The sequence below is a fragment of the Mytilus trossulus genome, chromosome 11 (genome assembly GCF_036588685.1).
Source record: "Mytilus trossulus isolate FHL-02 chromosome 11, PNRI_Mtr1.1.1.hap1, whole genome shotgun sequence".
In the NCBI taxonomy this organism is placed as follows: Eukaryota; Metazoa; Mollusca; class Bivalvia; order Mytilida; family Mytilidae; genus Mytilus; species Mytilus trossulus.
Genome location: NC_086383.1, coordinates 16,278,787 through 16,291,958, shown reverse-complemented (window position 1 = coordinate 16,291,958; position 13,172 = coordinate 16,278,787). Strand labels below are relative to the sequence as shown.

The window sequence follows — 13,172 nt, the reverse complement described above, 5'->3', positions numbered from 1 at the left end:
GATAATCATTCACCTTGAGCGATGTATTATTGTTGACCATTAGATATTCTTTTTTTTTGCGAACCCGTCTTCAGCGTTATGTGTGATTTTGATATTACAACGCGGGCCTCAAGGGATTACAAATCGAAAATAAATGCTAAATATGTTAGTTTTTGTGTCTTTCAAAACACAAACAATATACAGAATTAATTGCAGGATAAAGACAATAGCTGTTTAGTGTCTTTAAATATCAGCTGTATTTGTACTCGGCTCGAAACAGGTGTAGTAGCTCGCTAAAAGCTCGCATGTATACACCTTGTTTCCTAGCCTCGTACAAATACAGTTGATATTTAAACACTAAACAGTTATTGTCTATATATTATTGTGTTTTTATTTTTTGGGGATGTGGGGGTAGCAAGAACATCACCTGAAAATATCTTAAAACAAAATCAATTTAACGTTTTGCCAATGTACGGTAATTCACTCTATTTCATTATTATAATTTAGCTTCTTCTGCAAACAGAATACTAGAAGTATCAAACCTTTTTATATAAATAAGCAGTATAATGCAGATTCCAACCAGGACAATTATTCCGCCTACAACTCCCCCAATGATCTTACCTGCAAATAGTAAAATTAATCATTAGTTCAGTGTTTTAAATTTCCTAACGAAATTCAATTTTAAATTTCAGCTTGGAAAGTTAGTTACGGATCAACATGTTAACATCACCAATGCGTTTTAACTAATATGTTTCATAATCCTTGTGGTGAAATACATCTCTCATGCATCTGGAACGCTTAAGATAATCCTTAGTTTTTTGTAGTGTTCGTGATGTTTAGCCTTTACTTGTCAATGTTGTGTTTTGCAGACTGATGTTTGTATATTGGTCACTTGTTTTGAGTTTAAGACGTGGCATTGTCAGTGTGTCTTCGATCGCGACTTATGAATTTAAATGTACTTTTGGTATTGTCATCTGCCACATAATATGGACTTGCCTTAACTTCTAAAGGGTTTTTACGTTTTTACTAGTGAGATAAATTAGTGGAAATAACGAAAGTTCATACACAGTTAGTTTTATCTAGTGTAAATACTTCGCTCCATAAACTTATGATTAGAAAGGGGCGATAGATAAGGGACACTGAAACTCATAAGTCGTAAATAAACTGGCAACACCATGACTAAAAAGAAAAAGACCAACCGAAAAATATTAATACACAAAACACAACATATAATACGAAAGACTAAGCAACATGATACCCACCAAAAAATAAGGGTGATCTCAGGTGCTATGAAAGGGTAAGCGGATCCTGCTCCACATGTGGCTACCTTCGAGTCAAATAAGAGGTATGAGATATATAGAAGATAATAAAAAACATACATAAAAAAATAAACAAAAGAGACAGAAAGACAAACTGCAGTCTACAAAACTCTATAAAGAAAACTAACAAGCAACATGAACGCCAACAAAACATGGATAGATGCTGCGGAATTAAACATAGATCCTGATGTTTAAATAAAACGAACCGCTTATTGCAAATACAATTGTGGTTCTTAGTATAATTTTGGGAGATTAAACCCGACGACAGACATCGGGATTGTGACAACTATAGTATAGTCCGCATAGTTTCTTGAGCGAGCGGGTTACACACTTGTTTGTTAATGCGATCATTTTTATTTGAAGAATTTACAAGATGACTTAAAAGATATTATTTCAACAAAAAAGTACCCGATTGGCTTTTGTTTTTGACATCTTTTTCATTTGTCGCTGTTATACTGTTGTTTGTATCTAAAATGAAAATGAAACAAAGATGAACATTAAAATCTCACTCGATCTACTTTCTCCCGCTACAAATTGTTTTACGTTTGTAAATTCGGGGGCCTGTTATACCTGACTATTCGATCAGGGTTTTGGTCATTGTTAAATTTGGTAAATGTTGAAGGTCGTATGATGATTCATAGTTATTAGCTTTTATGTCATTGGGTGGTGGTCTCATTGGTAAGCATATCACATCTTTTTTTTTATATGAGGAAGAAATGGACTTCTTTTTATACATACACAAATCACAAAACATAACATGAAAAACTACAAAGACTAAGCAACACATACTCCACTAAACACTTTGGTCAAATGGGTAATCTCAGTTGCGTTTTTACTTTTATTTGAAACCAAAATATACTAAGAAAGTCTTATTATTAGTTGGGTATACTAATTCATATCATTATTGATCCCTATTATTTCCGAATATCAACATCATCAGACCTTTTGTAGGCTTTCTGAAAATGAACAGAAACAAGAATAGAAAACGCACTATGTCTAGTTGACAGAGTTCTTAGATCAAATTTAATGTTGTTTATTGCATTATTTCAAAACATCATACCTGGTTAGCAGCTTTAATCAAGATATACTGCGATAAACTAACAACACGATTTTGGAAATATATAAATGGCATTATAAGGTTTCGATGTAAAAGCAACTCATACATATCCTCTAAGTAATTTGTATGGTTCCTTTTTTGTGTCAATAAAGTATCTACAAGGGTACTTTTGTCCGAAAAATATCCCGAATAATTGTGATTAGCAGTTGTGTTAAATAATTTATATTATGATTGATCCTATAAACTCAAAACAGAAACTCTATCAAATACGATAAAACCTTAGTAGTTTGTATAAGGTTGAAGATACAAAGTCCTTGAAAATATAAATTCACCTCTGTTTTGTATTTGCGGCAAAATGATCAAATTATACTTACTAATAGTGTACTGGTTTGCAATTGTAGATGTTATATACTGTGAAAAATTAACAACTAGATGTTGGGAATCTGTAAATGGAATATCAAAGTGTTTATGTAAATGAAAAGGTGACAATAAAAAAAATATGTACAGAATTAAACATATTTGTAAAAACAACACATTCATGCCATTGTTGTTAATATATATATATTTAACTAAAAGCTCAACTCATTTACTTTAATTAAGGTGGTACCCAACACTTTCACTAAAATTAATTTGACTCGTTTAATTTTCTTAAAATTTTGACAAAGTATTTACTTTGACCTTTTGACAAAAATATAAAAATTTCAAAAAATTTGAACCAACTGTTTAATAAGAAAAATTACACAGGTTATATAGCAGTTTGACAAACACTTATTTTGATCATTGAGAAGCTTAATATTCCCATATGAACACAACGTCATTCAAACGTTCTGCTGATTTTACAGAGTTATCTCCCTGTAGTGTTAGTTACCACCTTAATTACAATTTAATCGTTGTTTCTACTATTATGGCCAAAACTTTGTACAAACACACATTCTTCTATAACACTTAGAAAGTCGAGCCTTACCATAGATGGTATTTAAAATTTAATATTATTTAAAAAATGATAAAAATTAGTACATTTGGTATGATCTAAAATTGCCAATAAACAAACATTAAAACGACGACGACACAGCAGATGCTTCGTATAGTGCACAGAAAACTAACAATTGAGCAATACAAATCCACAGAGGACAAGATGGTCAGGTAGACTTGAAGGGTAAGTAGCATTTCTTTCTGTATAATCCTTAGACGACTCATAGTTTGTTATCAGGCATAATTAAAACGAGTTTGAAAATTATCAAGATTGTTCAATGATTTCCAAACATCGTACCACATTTAATTAATCCTTTGTATTGTAATATTCTTGTAAACGCATTCCCTTAAAAAGGGTAGTCAAAGGATACTCATAAGTCGAACACATTCTTACAATGCGATGGAAAAAAAATCAAGGAGAACGACATAACTAAAACAGCAGTACACAAAACATTACACAGAGTAACACGAACCCCACCAAAAACCGGAAGTGTTAAGTTTCGTTTCCTAGAATGAAAAAAAACCCCACCCACCATACTAGTATTCAATCATTGATTTGAAAAAGAGGGACGAAAGATACCAAAGGGACAGTCAAACTCATAAATCTAAAACAAACTGACAACGCCATGGCTAAAAATGAAAAAAAGACAAACAGACAAACAATAGTACACATGACGCAACATAGAAAACTAAAGAATAAACAACACGAACACCACCAAAAACTAGGGGTGATCTCAGGTGCTCCGGAAGGGTAAGCAAATCCTGCTCCTCATGTGGCACTATTATTCAATCATTGATTTGACATAGTTTTAGACAAACAATCGTTTATCTATACCACTAAAATAACGGGGTACAATTTGTAAGATATAAAATGCGCATCAAATAATTAAACTGTTTATACAATTAACATGGGACAATGGTGTTGATTAATCATTACACCATGCCTGGCTTTTTTTCTCATTACTTATATTACTACCAATACTTTGCAAATTTCTGGTCGAGTCCGATGACGATACCAATAGGATATTTCCAATGCTTCCTAATCTGATCTAATCTGTACGTTCCGCCTCAGTCAAGCCCCACCAAACGGGGTATTTGAGATTTGCTATATAGACGAAATACTAAAAATCCAGGCTAAAATATCGGCGAAGGTACTTTAGTACAGTCACAGAGCCGCGTTGTCGCGTGTTGGTTCTAATCTTTTTACAAGATGTTCTATGATACAAAACTAACATTTCAACCCCATTAAACACATGCATAAAACGATATGTTTAGTCTCGTCATTATAAAAAAAACTCAATTCTAACCTGTTGCGCATAAGAAATATGGTAATCTTATGTTACATTCTACATAATGTGTATCTTTTATAATCTGCAAACCATCAGAGTGTCGTACTTTTACTGAGGCACATTTTAGAGGAATTCTATTACTGAGTAAATCTGAAATTACGAATACCTGATGACAATTAATAAGTCATATAACAACTGTTTCTTGTACAAATTTAGAGTAAATAAATTTTGTTTAATAAAGAGCAAGCAATGTTTAAACTTCTGTTTTAAAACAACAAAAAAATTAACAAAAGGACCAAACCTTAAGGTAAATTAAAGGGAAGTCCATTGAAACGTACAAAATTGAACCTTAACTTTATTAATCAGCAAAACGAAACGAAAACAATAGAGGTTTACTACTGTTGCCATTGTTTATACTCCTAATTTAGATATTGCTTTGTCCAAAACAAAAAATGGTAAGGATTGATAGCTAGCTTTAACTCCCACTAGTATGACAGTTGTTTATATAATAATATAGTTCTATTATATTGTCACAATTGGGCGATGAACTACAGCCGACAGGTTTATTTGGATACAAATGGAATCGGGTAGCCAAAATTATGGAAAGGACCGTTTTCGATATGATTCCTTTTGTATAAAATAAAAAAAAGTATAATTTGATTGATAACCTTATAAAGCAATTCAAAAGTTGTATTTAAAAGAAATGCAAAATGTATAAACAATTTTCGGCAATTTAATATTTTCTGGAAATATTGATTAGAAAAATAAATTATAAGAAACGTGTGGTTGCAAATGATTTCACTTGTTATCACCTTTTCTTTACTTCCAAAGGATTTGTAAAAGTTTAACTGACAGAGATATTTGCACTTATAACGATAGTAAATGATCTCAGAAGTTACCTTTATCAGCTATCTGGATGAATCGAGTGTTACAGAAACAGAAATTTTATAAAAACGTTTAATATGCGGACAAAGATCGACCTTCAAGACTAGTTGTTCAAGTTGTTTGCTATTAAATTTTAACATTCAATACAGTGTTCTTTTTAAGGAGGCATGTTAGTATATTTCCTGGTCTATATCGATTATTAAAGTTTTTTTTAGAATGTTTAGTACCGTCTAAATCCGTCAAAGAACCTACATACACAGTTATTCTGAAATAATTTCATTATAATATAAGGAAAGGAATTTGAAGATGTATGATGACCGTTTACCTTTGATAGTGCTTTTAGGTCTTTTATCATGCAGTGAATCCACAATTAGAAAAAACAGCAAAATCAATACCGAAATGTAAAAATAACAGTGATCCAATTAGAGTGAATCCTTTATAAAATATTTAATTCTTTTATATCTAGAGATGCATAACTGGATTTTATGCACATCTTTTTTGTATTGCTGTATGACGCATAAATAAGAAACGTAGAAGGTACTGGAAGGTGATTTTCGGATCTTTATAATCTCAAAAACAAAATAAAATAATGTTGAATTATAAATTCTTCGATGAGTCTTGGACCTTTACATTCGATAATTGAACTATCTCGATTGGATAAATCCGATAATCCACATTAGCATATATATATATAAGATGAACATTTGTATCCTAAAATAGTCAACAGCTTTCAAACATTTTTTTTATTATATTTTTTTAAAGGGCAATTATGATATATTATGGAGGAATATATACATTCATTTTCATGCTCCTAAACTGATATTGCTTATCTTTAACTCGATAAAAACTACTACCATGACACATTTATTCAGAGATAGACTTATCTCATCCCTTGACCAATCGCATCATTTAATAAATGTTTACACTTTTCGACTGCAAAAAGAATACATCCACATATGTATATAACTAAATCCAGGATATAAACTCACCGTTATGTGAACGTATATTGTAGAAAAATGAATGATTTTCTCTAAAAATGTTTGTCCAACTGGGGGATCCAACATCAGCACAAACAGTTCGAAAATCTTCTGGAAAATAGGTTCCATGGTGTTCAATACAGTCTTTCAAACTCTTATTCCATCCAATGTTATCATCTTCTACATGCTCACCAAGTGCTGTATAAAAATATAAAAATTGTCTATCAATACATTGACGCTTTTAAAACAATTCGACGAGAAACGAATTCGTGTTGTTAAATCTATATTTGTTTTTGCGATTGTTGTAGTAACCGTTGTATGTCAGGTCGGCATTATATTGTCAGTTTTTTCTATATTTATGGATTAATAATATCATATATGATTAATCGAATATAGGTTTAATCCATTGATCAAACCGAAACCATAACTGATAAAGATACCAGAAAATTTGTCATTTCAATCAAAGTGAATTTGCCAATAAGAGAAAATACCAAGCAGAATCATATGTGGAGCAGGATCTGCTTACCCTTCCTGAGCACCTAAGATAAACCCCAGTTGATGGTAAGGGTTGTGTTGCTTAGTCTTAAGTTTTTCATGTACTGTCCATCTGGTATTTTTCGTCTCTCTTTTAGAATAAAATAAGTTACGAAAAACAAACGGTAACTAGCTACAGGCTCATAGCGTAATACACGCATTTAAAGAATGTCTATGTCAATTTGATATCAATAAAAGAAATTGCTTGAACTTAAAAAATATCTCTTCTATATTATGTTGAATGATTTAACTTACCACATACACCCCGAACACTGCTAGACGTACAATTTGCCACATAAGGACCATCTATTTGCAATGGCGAGGTAGTACACGAACTATACATGCAATTGCCTATCTCCTTTTCATAGAACCTCGACCGTAAATATCCTGCAATACAGTGACAGGCTTATTCATTGTACAACCAATGATTTATTGTTTGAAGCATCGATCAATTTTATTTAAAGTAACATTTAGATTACTTAAAATTTCATTGTAGAACACGCATTCCAATGATATAAGTTTTTCAGCCTAAACATGTATCGCGAAGACCGTACGTTTTTTTTATAACATTATAGACATATATCGATGGGAATAATAATGATAATACGATATGTTCAACCAAGAGTATCTCAAATGATTACGTAAATATGGATAATATATCAATGAGTGATTTAATTTAACTAGGCTTGGTTTATTTCAATACACAGTTTCGTCTCTTTTTAACAGCAACACGTAAAGAAAAATCCATAAAATTTCGCCCAGAAAACAGACGAATTTATTTATTATGATCGATTGTAAAAAATGCAGATAACAATGTAAAAGCTAGTTGTTAGTCATGTTAGTGTTGGCATTTGTTTTTATAGAGACCAACGGCAGCCAGTTATTTATGTTAACGACTAAGCCACTGCTGGTGAACGTTTCGTCCCCGAGGGTATCACCAGCCCAGTAGTCAGCACTTCGGTGTTGACATGAATATCAATTGTATGGTCGTTTTTATAAATTTCCTGTTTACAAAACTTTGAATTTTTCGAAAAAACTATGGATTTTCTTACCCAAAGAGTAGATTACCTTAGCCGTATTTGGCACAACTTTTTGTAATTTTGGATCCTCAATGCTCTTCAACTTTGTATTTATTTGGCTTTTTAACTATTTTGATCTGAGCGTCACTGATGAGTCTTATGTAGACGAAACGCGCGTCCGACGTATAAAATTATAATCCTGGTACTTTTGATAACTATTTACTTTGATAGGCCACTAGTCTAAATGCTACCTGTTAAGATAGTCGGTCAGATAATTTCATTTCACGTTGTGCTAGTAAATTAATACAATTGATATGGGATAGATAGATTCCACAAGAAGATGTCGTATGATTTTCAATAGACAACTATCAACCAAAGTTCAAATAAAGTGGATGTAAGTATTTCTAGGCAATAATGAGGGACGATCTTCAACAATACGAAAAATCTATACCACATAGTAAGATCTATGGTTTGTTTATCTGAAATTCAACTACGTATATAATATGACGCGATCTTGGAATTCAACGTTGTTACAATTTGTGATTATTCTATTGAAAAAATAGAAAAGATAAAGTGAACTTTTAATCATTGTCTCAAATATAAATATTTCATTTTTTAAATAGAGCAATATAAAAATAGATAGAATAAAAAGTAAAATCACAAAAATACTGAACTTCATTATTTGAGAAACACAGATTCTTGAAATTGTTCATTGGGGGAAAACGTTTGATAATCAATTATTTAACAAAAGAATTCGTAACACTGAGTTAATATAATAGACTTTTTAAACAAAAAAAGATGATAGATCTGAGCATAAGCTGACATTATCATACATTCGAACAACGCGGGTAGGTTAATGCGGTTTCAAATCATTTTTGACGATTTTTGGTGATTGCATCGAAATCTCATCTATTACGTCATTTTCGAAACTATACGAATTTTGATTGGCTAAATCGGACGTTGGGAGAATTTGCTATGGAGTGGTGATTTTGTGGCTACGCCGAGATCAAAGATTTATCAACTTGTTGTTTTTAGACAACATCATTGCGACATTAACAATATCTTCAAACGTGACCGTCGTTCCCTTGAACACTTACAGTTTTGAGTAAGAAAATCGCCAAAAACTAAGATTCGTCAACGTCCATGTTTAGCTTGTCACGTCACACTCATTATCATCAGCTGTTGAGCACCTTGTCAAAGAAGTCGGCACATGGAAATCACAATGGAAAGGAGGTTTTTGCATACATTTTGAGGTAAATACGTTGTAAATTGTAACTCTTTATCATCGGTACCCATTTCTTCTCATTGAATTTGTTGAAGTGAATCAAAACATTCATTATTCGTCATTTATTTCGATAACCGACGACGAAAACCGTTGACCTATGAACCAATCAATGAAGCAATAAAGTTAGCTAAATGGAAAAAATGCTCGGAGAAAGGTTGTTTTAATATAAGTTATAGTAGACTTGATTTTGTCCGATTTTTCCCATGCCAACTGTTACATAATAATTACCTCCCCGGGCCCCCTTTAATTCCCCCTTGGTTCAGTGTATTCATTTATGTATACATAGCTCCTTAACTTTGGTAGTAAGGGGTGCACCCCTATATTATCATATATACCCAGTCTATAGGCTTAGTCCTTTTTTTTATACTTTTATACACCACCCACACAAAGTCCACAAATGAGTAGTGTTGGTGTTTTTATATGTTAAACAGAAAATGACATTGCATGTTTCAATTCAGAATTATTTGTTTTTAATTGTGATTTAACTCAAGCATGAATAAATATAAAACTTGGATTTGTTTCACAAATAGTATTATATATTCATTGTCATTTCTAAGTTTATGAGAAAATACCAGTCACACAAAGACAAAATAATTTATGAATGCATGTACAAACAAATAAAAGGTACTATTAAGTCATATATTTCAGTTAACAGGCTACTGAGATTTTACAAAATGAGAGAATTGGCTCATCTCAGTTAATAGATATTATCTAATTTAATTTTTAGTTAAAGATATGAACATTTTAAATTGATCACCACTTTCATTCAATTGACATTTTAAAGACTATTTATTACTTGTAGGATTTGCTTGATAACTATTAAAATGTTATAATCCAAATAAGTGACTTTAAAAGTTGTCAATCTACATTGATGTAAATATTTCAATATCATACAGATTAAATACCTTACAGGTTTTTTTTTTTTAAATATTTGCCACTGGACGTTAAGCAACCAACAATCAATATTTTTTTTTTAAATATCTCCTTTATTGCCTATTTCCTACATGTTTTAAAAAAAACTGTTGGTGTGTTTATTGCTTTTAAAGTTTTGGTTATGCAATTTTATATTTGTCTTTTGCAGAATTTGTTTTCACTGGTTTTTTTACTGCTTCCAAGTGACTTGACATGTAGGAAGTCTGCATTATCATGTAAGCATTCAAATATTATATTATTGTTACTGACACTAATTTTATAGTCACATGAAGTGATATGAAAGCTATTTAAAGATTAATTGCTTATGAGTTTAGATTACTCTGTCTATTATATTTATGTGTGAAGAAAGTAAACAAACATGGCAATTATTTTATTACAAACATGTAAGTTTACTATTGGTTTTACCAACCACTGCTGAAACTAAAGGCTTAGGCTTTTAAGCTTACTAAAATTTGATTATATTGAAGTTCTCTTATTGTAACAGAATAAGAATAAGATGATTTTTATGTTCAAATATTAATAACAGGGCACTTTTAGACCAATACATCAAGCACAATGATTGAAGTAATAGATATTATGCATATACTAGTATGTATAGCAATGGGGCTTATAAATTAAATATATTGTGTATAAAAATATCATTTTTTTTGGCAGGATATTAAGATGAATGAGAAACAATGGCTACTTCCAATACAATAGCACATTTGATAAAATGAAAAAGACACAAGGACTGCACTTGTCATTCTAAGGAAGATCAACAAATGAAACACAAACAAGGATATTATTTTCATATTAGATTCCTGTACATGAGATATAAAGAGAAAATGAATTTTCCTGAAAAGACTCTTTACTTATACATATGTGTGACAAAATGAATGGAATCAAGACTGTTTTAACTGTGCTAAAAGGAATACAAATTAGAAGTTAATTGACTGTATTAAAAATAAGTGAGAAAAAAATTTGCTGTATGAAAAAGCCGGTTCAACAAAAGGAAAAAAGTTGAAATGAATGAATAACTAACTGCAATGATTCTGGAACATGTGTTTAATTCATGGTCATTAAAGGAAAAATTTATAAGAAAGTGGAATACATAAAGTATGTGATATTGTGTCCTAATTATCATCACCGAGGAGAGGATGTTTCACAGAACTTTTACTTCATAAATGTGTCACTGTGTACAAATTGTGATTTCATTCGGCGGATAAAGTATATTTAGCTGTGCTTCATGGAATATTAAAATCAAAATTATTAATATTGTTTATTAATAATAATGTGAAACAAAAGCAAAAGTATTATGAATGATGAAATGTTTTCACATACAAATTAGCAAATAGATTCATCAATAGGATCACCCAGTCCCTAATTTTTATGATTGTGAAACATGTTTTATAACTAAAACAAAAAAATCTTATGTTATTTGGTTATGATGGTAAGTTTTGTGACACATAGAAAAACATACATTTTGTAGCACATGAAGTAAAATAAGTCATGTTGGCTGCATTTAATACACAATTTCAAATCAATCAATCAATCAGTGAATGTATATATTTTTAAATTACTTGGGTTAAGTGAAACAACTTTGAGATTGCCCTGTAGTGTTTTCTGTCAGACACTGACCATATATTCCCTTATAAAAACATTCACTCCACCTTTTTAAGAAAGTACCAAATAATGCTTATTGCAGAGCAATTATCAATAATTCAATTATCTAATTACATGAAGCTTAACAAGATGATAAATATTATAACTTTAACTTTTCAACATGGTTTAAACTGATGTCTGCTTGTTTTATGCTGTTTATCCTTAAAAATAAACACCTCATTGATGGGATGGTTGGCATTGCAATTATAAAGATATTTATTATATTGATATAAATAAAATATAGATAATTAAAACAGTTGTCCAAGTTCATGATTTTTTCTAATTTATACAGATTTGGGCCACAGATACACAAATTGGGGTCTGAACTGGGGGGGGGGGGGGGGGGGGGGTTCAATTAGTTGTTAAGATAATTTTTATGTATTAATTTTTATTCAAATAGCATCTTTTCTTTACCCTGCAAAATTATTATTATATTTTCTTTAAAAAAACTTTACACCCTATATATATCTGTATTTCTGTGTCTTATACCTTAAAAAGAAGGCACATATTACAGCTGATTTCCTATTGGTATGTAGAGCAAGACTTTGGTTACATTGTTTGCTTTTTTGTATATTGTACAATGATAATTTAAATAACACCCAATTGCATTTAACTTTAATATTTACAGGTTTAAGTTTGTCTATATTTATTGTTTGAAGATGACAATCTTAAGTGCTTTAAGCTTGGGTAAATGTTTATACAAACAAAAAAAGCAGGCCAACCAAACTTTTACTCTACAAGCTTTAGGGAATTAGCTGTAAAAGAAAATATTCTGCAGTTTTAGAATATTTTATTCTCATAAACTAAATACAAATTTAAGTTACAGAGATAATGGTACATATATACATACATAGAATAAATACATATTCTGGAGTTTTAAGTATGCTTGATGAGACACAGAATGTCATTGAATGTGTACATGGTGTAAAGGGAACATGTGTGATGAAAATGTTGCAGGATTTGAAATATAATTAAATTTCCATTAGCTCTTGGACTATCATATTTGGTATAAATTTATTTGATAGTCCCATACTTTAATACTGACCATCATAAGTTTTTTTTTTATGAAATCAACATCTATTTTTCTTTAGCTATGTTTTCTATCAGTATGTGGTAATTAAATTTATTGAGAGAAAAAATAAGCAGGACATTGAATATATATTCCAAGCTGTCATTATATATGGTGTGATTGCCACTCTGACCAACGACTGAATGATGCACAGAGTATGGGTCTGTATGATTTATGAAGAATGAGCAAGATTCAAGATTTTATTGTACACTC

The 13,172-nt window shown here is 30.8% G+C and overlaps 1 long non-coding RNA gene across 1 annotated transcript; it reads right to left on the bottom strand.

Moving 5' to 3' along the window:
* Positions 1-520: 520 nt before the first annotated feature.
* LOC134690569 (uncharacterized) lies at positions 521-6,629 on the bottom strand. The gene is made up of 5 exons (XR_010101975.1): positions 6,491-6,629; positions 4,635-4,766; positions 2,730-2,798; positions 1,707-1,766; positions 521-600 (listed from the first exon to the last, which is right to left on the bottom strand). It is a non-coding gene; the product is annotated as an uncharacterized LOC134690569 (long non-coding RNA).
* Positions 6,630-13,172: the final 6,543 nt, after the last annotated feature.